Genomic DNA, 13,958 nt, shown 5'->3' with positions numbered 1-13,958 from the left:
GAGAAAGAACAAATGGACGTGGCTGGTAACAAATAGTCCCACTTCTTGGATGAAGTTCTCACATAGGAAGGGACAAGGGAACAGGTGTGGAGAGATGAGCTATCGGTAGCTCAAAGCTGTTTTGAAATATGCTCATCAATTTAGTTTTTACCCTCAACTTCCCTTAATTTTCCCACAATTTATTTCTTAGTATGCCTTTCCTAGTCCTTAAACTTCCTTCCCCAAAGATTTTTAAACATGAAAATCAATTTTGAAATAAAGATTTGTTTTTCTATGGGATTATGAAGATTTTTGTGTAAATAATCTAAGTGAGAACCTTTAGTTTGAACCCTTAGAGGTTTTAGTAATTTACAAGGAATGGAGAGTATTTTCCTAAAGAAAGCACTGTTGAAATGCAGGCATACCTCATTTTATTATGCTTTGCAGATATTGAAATTTATAATTTGAAGGTTTATGGCAACCCTGTGGCATTGAGCAAGATTATTGGCGCCATTTTCCAAGAGTATTTACTCACTTGGTGTCTCTGTGTCACATTTCGGTAATTCTCATAATATTTCAGACATTTTCATCATTATTATATCTGTTAGGGTGATCTGTGATCAGTGATCTTTGATGTTACTATTGCAACCCGGGGAAGGCTCACATGATGGTTAGCATTTTTTAGCAATGAAGTATTTTTTCATTAAAGTATAGACATTGTTTTTTAAGACATAACTTAGTTGTACACTTAACAGACTACAGTTGAGTGTAAACATTACTTTTATATGTACTGGGAAACAAAAACTTCACGTGATGTGCTTCATCATGATATTTGCTTTACTGCTGTGATATAGAACAGAACCCACAATCTCCGAGGTATGCTTGTACAACAACTGACAAGGGCAAACGTGTTCCCGAAGGGTATTAATTTGTTGAATACACTTTAAAAGTGCTAAATTCAAATTACAGATTATCAGTAAATTTTGGTGATTTTTAAAAAACATATTCAGGGGCTTCCCTGGTGGCGCAGTGGTTGAGAATCTGCCTGCCAATGCAGGGGACACGGGTTCGAGCCCTGGTCTGGGAAGATCCCACATGCCGTGGAGCAACTAGGCCCGTGAGCCACAACTACTGAGCCTGCGCATCTGGAGCTTGTGCTCCACAACAAGAGAGGCCGCGATAGTGAGAGGCCCGCGCACCACGATGAAGAGTGGCCCCCGCTTGCCACAACTAGAGAAAGCTCTCGCACAGAAATGAAGACCCAACACAGCCAAAAATAAATAAATAAAATAAAAATAGATCTCCTTAAAGTGGAAAAATCACCCTATGAATAATGTTATCGTGAATATCATGCTAACAATTGAATAATTATTCCAATAAAATATTTAAAAAAAAAAAACATATTCAGGCTTCATTTTCTGAGGTTTCTTTTTGGGACCACTTGCTAAGATTTTTCTAATCTTAGAGCTTCTTAAGAGACTCCAGGATTTAAACTGACTTCCTCATTAGCCCCTTTCCTTTTCCAGTCATATGGGCTTCCTGTGCTGGCAGGAGTAGGGAATAGGAAAGGATCCTTGGTCTAAAAGAAGAAAGTTCTTTCTGTAATTGATTAGAGCTGCCCCTCACTCTTTAAATAACTTTGAAAAAATGTTTTTAAATTTTTAAATCCTAGATGATTTCTGACTAAAAACGTGTGATTCATTTGACATCATGTTAAAAGAGCACAGGATGGTGGGAGTGGGGGTGGATTTAGTTTTAAATCACAGTTTCATTGGGCAAGTCACCATGGTAGCAGCACCTTGCTTATCTACAACCTGGGGATAATATGCATTACATCACCTTATTGACGTTAGAACCCAAATAAAAAATGTCCATTGAAGGCACCTCACAGATGTGAAAGTGCCTTCTAAACAGGAGTTGTTATCAGAGCTATTTGTGGAAGGCAAGTGAGGGGGGTATGTCAGAGCTCAATTGTAGAAATGAGCAAAATTTGCAAGTTAGATCAGGGCTCCAGACTCTTCTTTTTGACAGTCACTGAGTAACTCCAGCTCTTACCACGGATGCAAAGTGTGGTTCCTACAGATATAATCTCCCTCTTCCGTGATGAAGCCGACACACAGATTTCCAGAGAACGTGCAGTTGGGCCTTTATTTCAGGTTCATGTGATCTTTTCTCACCATACAAAGTCCACAAGGGAGAAAGTCTGGGCATCTTTCTCTAATCCATTCAGCTCCTTCCCCTGATTCTTGCCATGAATGTGGCAGGACTGGCAGTCAATTGGCACACACTAGGAAGGCCATGCTGTTTGTTAAATATTGAAATACTGACATAATGGTTGATAAATAATGGTCATTTCCCTGAACCCCGCTGAGTGCTTCCCCTGACACACAAAGCTGGTGACCCCAGATCCTCCCTAAGCTTTTTTTTTTTTTAACATCTTTATTGGGGTATAATTGCTTTACAATGGTGTGTTAGTTTCTGCTTTATAACAAAGTGAATCAGTCATACATAATAAACATATGTTCCCATATGTCTTCCCTCTTGCGTCTCCCTCCCTCCCACCCTCCCTACTCCCTAAGCTTTGACAAGTAGGGTGACACTGTTATGGTTGGCATACTTTCTGATAATCAAGACCAGTTGGTTAAAATTTTTAATATGAACTGTGGGGTGAAGGGCCTTAGTCTTGGCCGTCACTATCTTCAGTTCTGCAGTTGGCAGTGTCTGTCCTAATCCTTGGACCTTATTCCTTATTCCCCTAGGCTTCATCCCCTCAAAGGTCCAGCCTCTTTGTGTCTGGCCTCCACTGTAGATTTTTTCAGTCGATCTCTGTTTAGTTGGATTCCACTGATGAATGTAGGAGTATGGAAGGTGAAGGAGGTGAGAAGCAGAGGCATTCTGCAGCGTAGTCACCAGATGGAGGGTCCAAAGTCAACAAGATCCTGCAGAAATCAAAGACTGAGCCTCTCAAGGTTACAAACATTGTAAGATGTCACTCCAAGTAGTGTTGAAAGCAGCTCTTTTGCCCCTTTCCTGTTTACCCACTTCTGTTCCCCTCTAACCTTAAAAGAACCTAATTATAGGAATGAGATCACTAGGTAATTTAACCTAACTCCTGACTTATGCTCTCCTGAACACACAGCACGCCTTGCCTAACCTGTTGATTCTTTCCCTAGATAAAAAGAAGAATCAACAATCAAGTAGTTAAAGAATGACTAGCTTTCTACCCCCAACAGCCCCTTTTGCAATCCTGAAGGCAGATCATGCAGGCAAGATAACATCTGAAGGAAGAGTCAGCCAGTCTGCACTCAATGGAGAATGACACAGAACCTCCTGCCTCCATGATTCACTGAGATTCTTCCCCCTTTTTCCCCTTTAAAACTGTCATGGCTGAGCAGAATCTTCGCAGTTGGTCTCAGGACGAGTCCAATTCCTCCCCAGATTCCAGGCTTTTCTGGTTAAAGCACCTTTCCTTTCTTTCTTTCTTTCTTCTTTTTTTAAAACAACAGTATCTTTATTAAATAAACACCAATTTCCAAACTTGACAACAAATGACAAGTATTACCTACAGTGGTGGAAGCAATACAGAGATCCCACCACAGGTGAGTAGTTTGTAGGCAGCCACTGGAATTGATCTTTTTTTTTTAAACTTGTACAGCGTTTTTATTTATTTATTTATTTATTAACACCTTTATTGGAGTATAATTGCTTTACAATGTTGTGTTAGTTTCTGCTTTATAACAAAGTGAATCAGCTATACATATACATATATCCCCATATCTCTTCCCTCTTGCATCTCCCTCCCTCTCACCCTCCCTATTCCACCCCTCTAGGTGGTCACAAAGCACTGAGCTGATCTCCCTGTGCTATACGGCTGCTTCCCACTAGCTATCAGTTTTACATTTGGTAGTGTATATATGTCCATGCCACTCTCTCACTTTGTCCCAGCTTACCCTTCCCCTTCCCCGTGTCCTCAAGTCTATTCTCTAGTAGGTCTGCATCTTTACTCCCATCCTGTCCCTAGGTTCTTCATGACCATTTTTTTTCTTTTTTTTTTTTAGATTCTATATATATGTGTTAGCATACGGTATTTGTTTTTCTCTTTCTGACTTACTTCACTCTGTATGACAGACTCTAGGTCCATCCACCTCTGTACAAATAACTCAGTTTCATTTCTTTTTATGGCTGAGTAATAGTCCATTGTACATATGTGCCACATCTTCTTTATCCATTCATCTGTCGATGGACACTTAGGTTGCTTCCATGTTCTGGCTATCGTAAATAGAACTACAGTGAACATTGTGGTACATGACTCTTTTTGAATTATGGTTTTCTCCGGGTATATGCCCAGTAGTGGGATTGCTGGGTCGTATGGTAGTTCTATTTTTAGTTTTTTAAGGAACCTCCATACTGTTCTCCATAGTGGCTGTATCAATTTGCATTCCCACCAACAGTGCAAGAGGGTTCCCTTTTCTCCACACCCTCTCCAGCATTTGTTGTTTGTAGATTTTTTGATGATGGCTGCTCTGACTGGTGTGAGATGATATCTCATTGTAGTTTTGATTTGCATTTCTCTAATGATTAGTGATCTTGAGCATTCTTTCGTGTGTTTGTTGGCAATCTGTATATCTTCTTTGGAGAAATGTCTATTTAGGGCTTCTGCCCATTTTTGGATTGGGTTGTTTGGGTTTTTTTATACTGAGCTGCATGAACTGCTTGTAAATCTTGGAGATTAACCCTTTGTCAGTTGTTTCATTTGCAAATATTTTCTCTCATTCTGAGGGTTGTCTTTTCATCTTGTTTATGGTTTCCTTTGCTGTCCAAAAGCTTTTAAGCTTCATTAGGTCCCATTTGTTTATTTTTGTTTTTATTTACATTTCTCTAGGAGGTGGGTCAAAAAGGATCTTGCTGTGATTTATATCATAGAGTGTTCTGCCTATGTTTTCCTATAAGAGTTTTATAGTGTCTGGCCTTACATTTAGGTCTTTAATCCATTTGGAGTTTATTTTTGTGTACGGTGTTAGGGAGTGTTTTAATTTCATTCTTTTGCTTGTAGCTGTCCAGTTTTCCCAGCACCACTTATTGAAGAGGCTGCCTTTTCTCCATTGTATATTCTTGCCTCCTTTATCAGAAATAAGGTGACCAGGGCTTCCTTGGTGGCGCAGTGGTTGAGAGTCCGCCTGCCGATGCAGGGGACACAGGTTCGTGCCCTGGTCTGAGACAGTCCCACATGCCGCGGAGTGGCTGGGCCCATGAGCCACAACCACTGAGCCTGCGCGTCTGGAGCCTGTGCTCTGCAACGGGAGAGGCCACGACAGTGAGAGGCCTGCGTACTGCAAAAAAAAAATTTTTTTAATTCAAAAAAATAAAAGTAATTTTCAAAAAAATATTGCAAAGGGCCACATGTAAAAACCAAAATTATAAATTTATTAGAAGAAAGTAAAGAAGAATCTCTTTACAGTCTTGATATGGAGAAGTTTTGCTAAGGAAGATTAAAAAAACCCAGAACCCAGCAGGGAAAATAAAATTGAATTTGATGACTTTAAGAGGAAAATTTCCTGCACTATGAAAGATACCATTAACAACATAAAATACAAACAAATAAATTTTAAAAACCAACTTGGGAGAAAATATTTGCAAAACATACAACTGTTAAAGGAAAGGCAGACAAATCATCCAGTAGAAAAAGGGTCAAAGGGTACAAGTAGTTAATCCACAGAAGGAAATACAAACGGCCAATGAACACTTGAAAAGGTATTCAGTCTCACGAGTAGTCAGGAAAGTGCAGATGAAAAGAAAATGTGATACTGTTTCTGCCAACCTGGCAAAAATGGAAAAGATTGTTAGCCTCTAGTATTGACATGCTACAGATTCCCTTGCAGCCTGCTTCAGGGCGAGTACATTGGTAAATTTTTATAAGCAAATACTGAAATGTAAAACATGTGAATTACTTTATATCTATAGACAAACCCCTGCAGCATTTACAGCGACAGCTGGCAAGACACAGAGGGTTGAAAGCATCTAGGACCTGGTTACTTTTCCTGAGTCTGGAAATTACGAAGGATAGTGAGTAAGGAGCACCAGCAATGAATGGGTCCAAGAGAGGACTGTGGGAAGAACAGGAAAGTTAGCAGAAGGAGGAGCCTTCAACTGACCAAGGGAAGGTCCTAATGGGACTTCTCTGATGCCCAGGGCCAGGGGCTGGGGCGGGGTCCTGGGCTGCAGTCAGCTCACACACATACCTAGTTTATTGCACCTATATTTCCACGCAGCAGCAATTGCCTGAGACTCTGGTTTGCTGCATCGGCACAAATTACTCCCTATTGTTTATACCTGGCCAGTGTCAGGCATTTCTATTCCTGTGATGAGCCTGTAAAAAGCTTCAAAAATGCTTGTCCCATGTCCTCTGGATTAAGTCCACATTGTTGTAAGCTTGCAGCAAGAGAACTTGATAGAGCAGGGGTGTGAGCTGATTTCCCTCCTCTTCCCCCATCCCTCTCTGTAGACTTGCACCTGTTTGGAAAAGTACCTGGACCCATGTGGAGCCCAGAGGGTAAAATAATACCCGAGTAGAGAGGAAGAAACCCACCCCCCATAACGTCCAAAGGTCACCACTAGGACTGTCCTGGGGAGCAAGTAGGTGACTAACGGCATAGGGAGGGGAGCTATCCGTGGCTGGCTGGCCCCAAGGTAAAAGATGAGACCTCCCTGTGGGCCAGAAAAGGCCAAATGAGGGAAACTTTCAACTTTATTTTGTGTTTAACATAATTTCTATCATGTTTCAATGAGGTTTACAGAACACACAGGACACTGACCCCTGTCTTCTGGAAGTTTACCACTGGGTCCCTGAAATAGAGAAGCACAAACTCAGTGGATAGCTGCTCCACCCTTTCCATTGCTCAGCCCGTAAGTACTTGGATGACCTCATCTTTTTCTTCTCTCTTCCCCTCACACCCAACTCCCATCCAACAGCAAGCCCTGTTAGTTCCACCTCAACAACAGGCTCAGTGTGACCATTTCCCATTCCCTTGCTCTGCCGCCAACCTGGTCTAAGCACCTGCATCAGAAGCACTGCGATTACTTCTTCCCTGGTCTCCCTGCTCCTACCCTTGCCTGCTTCCATCTAGTCTCCACATTGCAGCCAGGGTGATCCCTGGAAGTCAGGTCAAGCCAGTCCTCCTTTATAAATCCTGCTATGGCTCTCATTTCAAAGGGAAAGTCAAGATCTCCACCTTGGCCTAGGAGCCCTACATAATCTGTACCCACCCCCTACCCTTGCTCTCTCTGACATCATCTTCCACAGCAGCACCCCTCCCCCACTTTCTCCAGCTGCAAGGCTGTCCCTTGAGCAGCCCCCTCTCCCTTTCTCCCTCCCTCCTCAGGACTCTGGCACCATTTATTCTGCCTGCCTGCGTCACTCCCTTCTCTTGACTAACCCACTCCCCTTTGCAAGTCTTTACCTAAAAGTCACCTTCTCAATGAAACTGACCCAGATTCCCGCCCTCCCTCCCCTATCTAAAGCTGCAGTCTGCATTCTCCTGATCTCCCCTGTCCCACTCTGTTTTTCCCATAGCACCTAACATACTACATATTTTACTTATTTATTATGTTTATTCTTCACCGACTAGAATTTAAGCTCCACATGGACATTTTTGTTTGTTTTATTCCTTGATGTAATCCAGAGAGGTTAGAATGAACGAATGAATTAATTAAAACGGTCATTAACAAAGACTGTGTTTGTTAAAGCATAAATTAGTGTTAAAAAAATTAACAAAAGGGCAATCTCATGTTTTCTTAAATAAATGTATATCACCAAGGTGCAAGAAGACTTAATTTGGGGATCATTTTGCCCTTTCAGGCTGAATGCAGACAGTTCAAGGACACATGTGTGCAATTTAAAGATGGAGCTCTTCAAAATAAAAGACAACACCCAACTTTCTGACCTTCTCCTGAACTTTGGCATTTGTTTATCCAAGAAGTCAATTGGCTAAAGTATTTTGAATTCCACTTCAGTAATTCATAAATGCTTTTGATTACTGTGGTGATTATTTAAGGACAAGAAAATAAAATGCAAGAAAAGAAAATTAAATAGGTATTAAGTACTTTTGAACAGTGGATTCACATGCTGTCAGATCTAATGCATGTCAAGTCATGCATTTTCCAGCTGTTTTCAGTCTCAGAGCAGAGTTGACTCTGTCTTGAAAACTGTGTTCCTACAAAGAAGATTATTAGCACCAATTGGGAATACTCAGGTTGGCTCCAAACTGGCTAATCTCAGAGCTGCTGCTCCAGGAAAGACTTTTTCCCATAATTACAGGAGATTGCAACCATGGAAAAATAAAAGGCAGGAGAAAGGGAGAAGCAGATATTCTGTAAATGTAATCTTGGTTAGAGAGAGAGAAACAATTGACATAGAGAAAACAAAGCTATCGTCTCTCATCCACAAACACGATTCAGTCCTGCTATTTTATTCTGTGAATATCTGAAAATGAGATAGTATTTGTTCACATCTTTAAGTTGAATAAAATTATCTTTTGTGATTTCTGACAACCTTGATTTGTTTAGGGTTTTTGTACATGAGTGCGTAATTATTTTAAAATATTTTACTGTGTTCAGGTTTGGGGTGCATATTTCAACATTGTAATTTTTTTTTCTGGTTTAAAAAAATACATGCTTATGTAAAGAATTTTTCTCTACAAAGAGAAAAATGAAATCACCTAATATCTCAACATGCAGTTAACTTTTCGGCCTTCTTTCTTTTTTTTTAATAATCAAATGAATACATTTATTTATTTATTAACATCTTTATTGGAGTATAATTGCTTTACAATGGTGTGTTAGTTTCTGCTTTATAACAAAGTGAATCAGCTATACATATACATACGTTCCCATATCTCATCCCTCTTGTGTCTCCCTCCCTCCCACCCTCCCTATCCCACCCCTCTAGGTGGTCACAAAGCATGGAGCTGATCTCCCTGTGCTATGCGGCTGCTTCCCACTAGCTATCTATTTTACATTTGTCGACCTTATTTCTTTTCAGTGTTTTTTCAGTGCTTGTATAGTGACTCCAGCTCTCCAATCAAATTATTAAGAGGTTGTCTCTCTTCTCTTCTCAGGGACCTCTGAACCTTCTTGACATTACCAAGAGATCAGGCCCCTTTTATCAGCCCTTTATTGAGAGAAAACTAGGACTTTTTACCATTGACTAAAGGGCTACTTCTTGGGGACTGTTGCCTTTGTTGCAGCCAAATTTAGGTAGTATAATGCAGGAGACATTGCAGGGAGGGAGGTGGGGACCTCAATCAGGTTAAGAGGGCCTGCCAGTCTAGAACATCTACCGCCACAGAAAACTTGAGTCTCGCTATCACGGTCACTGCCATTCTGGTAGCAGCTTCTCTGGAGGAAACCTCAGAAGCAAAGGAAGCTTCCTTTGGTGGTGTTGCTCAGGCCTTGCAACTGTAGACTGGCCTCCCTAAAGTCATGTCACACTTTCCATTGACCCTCCCCCCCACCATGAGGTACACTGGGTTTCTGTAGAGGCACATCCATGTGCAGAGGTATCTGGGTCAGGAAGGGGCTAATATCAGCCACACACTGTGCCTCAAACCAGCCTTTCCCTTCCACAATCAAAGCTCTGCTACTGGGTTCAATCCCAACCATCCAATACAAACACAAGCAGCGTATCAGTGGAGCTCTGCAGTGGGAATATCGGAGAGGTTGCCCCACCGTGTCCCTAAGAATCTGACAACACAGTGAGATGTTATAACACTGGAAATAAAGAAGGATGCCTTTCCCATTTGCCTTGTAAATATCACTGACTCCTAGTTTTCAGTAAACTGTAAAGTCAACCCATCTCTTCTGTTCTCCATCTTTACTTTTATCTGAAATGATTCACCCCAGATTGCTGAAAGCCAGTTACTATAAATTGTTTTTCACTTATTAAAAAACAGTATCAAAGATCACATTATAATTGAAGGCAGTTTTAAAAAGTAACAAAATGCAGGCAATGAGTGAACATCATTGTCAGTACAATTGGTTCGTTATCAAATGGCAGTTAGCTATGGTTTATTCATGATGGTGTAAATAGCATCTCCACTGTGAGATCATGCACTCCAAGCAGAAAAATATTTTAATCATCAGGAAATTATGCTTACGAAAACCACCAAACAAAAAACTTGAACGTTTGGAAATATATACAAAATTTTTTAAAAGGATGCATTAAAATAAACATATATATGTGTATATACACATATATTCATATACATTTAATGTACATGTGTATGAATATACAAGCTCCAATATTTTCTTTCTGCCTATATATATATTTTGATTTTGAAAATTACTTGCTAAAGAATATACTTTCTACCATTAAATAGGTTACAACTTAACATGGGTATTATTGACACAAATAGAAGAGACTAATTCTACAGAGAACATCTAAACCATGTATGCAAACAAGCAACCAATACTCATGAATAAATAAACAAATAAAATATGTACACAGTTTATGTACAACCTTTGATTTCATACCTGGAGTTTCTATAGAAGAAAAAAGATAGGGAGAAAGAACTTTTATTATTCAGAGAAATCACGGTGCTTCAAGAAACATGTGAAGGAAGGAGTGGAAGTGCTGGACAAAGCATTGCTGGGATAAAATTCCTGGCATGAGAGAGTGTGGGTGATGACCTGGTCTTGTGAGTGAAAAACCACATGAAATTGTAATGCAAACACCAGATGGCCTACGACCGGGAGAGTGGTTTCATAGGTCCTAGGAAGAAAAAAGACATTTGCAGGACATTTACAGCCCATCTTCTTTCTAGATTATTGAGAAAAAAGGTCAAGTTTCAATCTATATTTACTCTTTATAGAGTTCCTTCAAGTAATAGTGCTTCAGACCAATTCTCCCAGAAGGGATAAATGCAAATTTGCTGTCCAATAAACTTAAGAGTATTTCCATCAGTGACTTCCTCCCTTTGAGGGGAATCATTACCTTGGGAGTTAAACAGCACATAACTTTGCAGAAAACTTAAATTTTCATAATAGTGACAGACAACATCAAGAGGGGCCTTTTGAAATAGTTGGGAGCAATGCTGGGAATTCCAAGTCAAATTTTTCTACTCTAAATTTATGAATCCTTCTTCTCAGTGTTACTTGCTCCCCATCTTTCATCCCCACTGAAGATGTCCATCCTATTATCATAAAATGTTCATGAAAATTTCTCCTGGAGGTATCACTCCTTCTCTCTGTTTCTATCTGTTCCCTTTTCTTCCCCATCGAAGTCCAACCAGCATGGTGACATGCATTGGGTTTTACTGGCCCTTTAGAGAAAGATGGAGGAAGGGCACAGTTCCACTGATACACATGAGCTCCATCAAACTTCTGGAACTTTTCCTGAAATGTTTACACTATAGGCACCTGGAGCACATTGACTTTCTCTCTTCAAATGTTTAGGTTTTCTTCTGCTTGGTAGCTGCTCTCTGCTCCTCACTTCCTGTCTTAGGTCAAGATAAATGAATTTTCCACCAGGAAAACCATTTGAATCTCTGAGGGTTTAACCCCTAATTCACGCTATCTAGTCCATTGCCTTTAGTTTTTCGCCAGCTCATTTTACAACACCTTGACTGTTGTCTTCTGCAGTTCTGTATCCACATGAGCTACAAGTCTTCTGAAAGCCCCTTCCTATACTACTAGCTGCCTCATTGTACCTTTTCTGTATTCACTTCGCAGATAGAGGATCAAATGGTAGAAAGTTTTGACCAAACAGAGAAGAGAATGGATTATATGGGAATTAATTATGCAGTCATTTATTTTACTCTATAGAACATGCCTTCTGATATTTAACTACTCTGCTCCATCACCCATGCAAAGGAAGCATCTTTCAAAGACACCTCAGGAGGGCTTTCAGCCCTTGGACCTGGTTTAGATATAGAAATATTACAGAGTGATCTGGGTAATCAGTTTCCAGTATGGTATAATCTGGGGGTTTGGAGATGTCTTCTTTATCTATCACAGTCCTTAGAATGTTATCAATAAAGATTTATCCTTTTGGGTTAACATTATCATGATAATATATTCCAAATCTAAAACTGGGACCTACCAAGTGTATGACACACAGGGACAGAACAGATTATGTTCAAACAGATGAAATGCTCAAAGAAATGTATGTCCCTATTCTGTAAGTATGAACAAATTACTTGAAGTGGTATTCCTCAAAATGGCATCAGTCATTCTTACCTTGATGTGAATTAGTCTTATTATAAAATTACTCTCCTGCTTTCAACTACTTGCAATAAAGGGAAGAACATTTTTCAAAATGAAGAAAAGATTATCATGAAGTACAGAGCTTTGTCCCCAGCAGGCTTGGCCTGGCAGAGAATACGGACATCTGGGTAAATGATGGTCAGGAGGTCGGAAGGAAGGATTTGCCAAAATGGGTAAACTGTGCCTTCGCTCCTGTAGACCATATTCTCTAGAAAGCAGGAAAGCCAGTCACCATGTTGCTTCTGAGGTCCCAAAGGAAGTGCTCAGGGTACAGCCTTGTATCTTCTCCATCCATAGTCTTGGCCAAAAGCATAAACCTCTGAATAGTGCTTCCTGGTTTGAAGTGACTTTTGTTAATAAAAAGCTGAAAACAAAAAAAAAATAAAAGGGGCCATTGACTAGGGGAGCTAGATACTAGCCAGTCCCCCCACCAAACCAATGGTAGGTTAATAGACTTCTTAAAATCACTTTTATGGGGAGGTGTATTTAATAAAGTTGAAAGTACAATGAAGTTTTACAAGACATTTTCTTTTCTTCAATTGTGTCATTTATTGTGTTGCTTAAGGGGAAAACTCTTTTATACTCTTGCCAAAAAGAAATGTAGCGAGAGGACTAAAAAGGAATGCTGTCCTTTGGATTCTTCTCCGGATAATCCAAAAGGAAAGAATTGGCAAAATGATATTGAAATAATGGTGGATAGTCCTGCTGGCCCCATATTGGACTTTATCTTGAAAAGACTGTTTATTAGATTATACAGGGCTCTTAAAAATTCAAAGAACTCTTACTTTGACAAAACATTTTTCCATCATCTGGTTAGAATTCTTGAGCCAGTTAGCTCAGATCTGCTATTTCCTTTCCATGTGTTTTGCAAACCATGGGAAGAGGGAGTCATTATTTTGCAGGAGTCAGGAATGAGATGCAATTATGGGGGCCTGTGCACAGGATGGATGATATCGTCCCCCAAGCCAGCCAGCATAGAAGACCACTTGTCTGCATTCGGGGCCCGCTGATTGAATTTGGCCTGGTGTATCCTAAAAGGACCTTATCGGCCAGCTCTCCTTGTCTGTTTATTTAGAAAGAAACCATTGTGTGATGTGGTTATTCTAATGAGGACTGCAGAGCAAGTACTGCTTTTGACATGATGAATCTGCAGTGTGCATGTGTGTGTGTGTACACACACACACACACACACACACACACACACACACACACAGAGTCCCAGAGGCCCTCTGCCTGGTATGTAGCCTCAGATGGAGGCTTGTGTATCTGAAATTCAAGCAGATAGATTTGGAATCAGCCAGAGGATTTGCCATCCTCAGTCTTAACCCACAATATTTTGGGGGGACAGTTTAGATTCAGAAATCCAATGTGTTGGAATGTTGGAATAACAGCAATTTTTGGTAATTTGCCTGAGTGTGCATTTGTGCTTTCTTTGGCCTAATCTGCTTAATTGAGACCTGAACTCTGGCTGGCCGCCAGCATTCACAGAGCATGTGGGCACCAGATTGATTTACCTCTATTTCTGTCGACTGAAAAATGACATTCTTCCCACTCCGTTAGCCTCTCACCCTGGGGAAAGTCATATATTGAATCCACTTGCCTGAAAATAAATTAAAACTTTAAGTAAATAAAGATAGAAAGTGAATGTACCCATTTTCACACTTACCCCTCATTCTCTAAAAATCAAGATATGTTAACAAGGACTCCATCTCAAAGGAAAA

This window comes from Leucopleurus acutus (genome assembly GCF_964270905.1).
Source record: "Leucopleurus acutus genome assembly, chromosome: 7".
NCBI lineage: Eukaryota > Metazoa > Chordata > Mammalia > Artiodactyla > Delphinidae > Leucopleurus > Leucopleurus acutus.
This window is presented reverse-complemented; position numbering follows the sequence as displayed.